Source organism: Phalaenopsis equestris, unplaced genomic scaffold (assembly GCF_001263595.1).
Source record: "Phalaenopsis equestris unplaced genomic scaffold, ASM126359v1 Scaffold000246, whole genome shotgun sequence".
Classification (NCBI taxonomy): Eukaryota; Viridiplantae; Streptophyta; class Magnoliopsida; order Asparagales; family Orchidaceae; genus Phalaenopsis; species Phalaenopsis equestris.
The window spans coordinates 587,995-589,406 of NW_018164688.1; positions in this window are offsets into that span (position 1 = coordinate 587,995).

Consider the following 1,412-nt stretch of genomic DNA (forward strand, 5'->3'; position numbering starts at 1 on the left):
ATATAATTTTATATTGATTTTAACTATAGGGCATGGACAACTCTCTCTATACTGAAAGCATTTCACACATTAAATTTAAGATATATAGAAAGATAATAATAAGCACATTTAGCTTTTTTTTAAAAAAAAAAAATTATGGTTAACTTATAAGTACTTTTGCAAAAGGAAATGATGGAAGGATTCTACTGTGACGATGTTATCGTTTATCACTCATTAAAGAAAGAAGGAAACCATGGAATTTATATGATTATAAATATTCATAATTCAAATACTAATTTTAAACATTTTATAAATATTTATAATTAATATTATTTTCTTACATAATTATTGCATGTTGTCTAGAGAAATACATTATAATACTTTTGTAGGGATGAATTATGTTTAGGTGGATCATCTCAACAGTCACATTTTGAATGGCGGTGCAAGTTTGTGGGAGGAAAGAAGGAATACATGGAGAGTTTATGGACAAAACTTGAAGGCATACATAATGATCCTTTATAGCTTATTTTCATTATGTAGGAGAAAAGCTATGAGAAATGATGAGGCGACATATTGGTACAATGACTAAGGATTTACAAATGCACATGAATGATACATGTGAAGATCAATGTAGCTTTGAATTAGTAGAGAAGAGGTAGCAGCTCACAAAAAGAAAGGAGGAGAGAGATGAGATAATTGTTTTATATTATTTTATTTATGTACTTAAACATTTATTTTCATGTTTTAACTTAAATGAAAATCAAACCATTTAATATTTTGTATTATATATTTCAACTTCATTCAATAATCTCGTTTTTTATTTATTTTTGTGAAATTTTATATATAACATATTGTTAATTTATCAACACATTTGGTAGTTTTTCAGCTGACTTTTTACAGAATAATCTCATTTTTCCTTGGTGTTTGTGGTGAAGATAACCTTCTGAATGGGTCCAAAGAATTCAGATTCCGCAAGGCTTATAAAATGCTACAAAAGATGGTGTACAGAACAACATCCCATGAATTTTTGGGTTCATCACAAATGATCACGACAAGATAAAATTCAAAAGTCTAAATTTTCTTCTTTTATTCTTCTAGATAAAGAAGAAATACAACGAGCATATGTAGCTCCACATGAAAAATAAAATGAACAGACATTGTGTAAATCATTTCAGATTGGTTGGATCAAGAACAATAGGATCTCAAAACTTAACCTTAAGAAACTAATAATTTTCTAAGACTTAATGACAATTCATGATCAGTGAACCAAATAAGTAACAACAAGTGCGATGAGCATGAGAGCATAAGCAATTCCCTGATCAATCATTTTGCCATCATGGTTCATCTGCGGCAGACCAACTGCTAGGGAAGAAGGCATGATCTGACCATGTGAGAGCTGCAGTAGCCCAGACAAAAAGAAGGTGAAGAAGAAT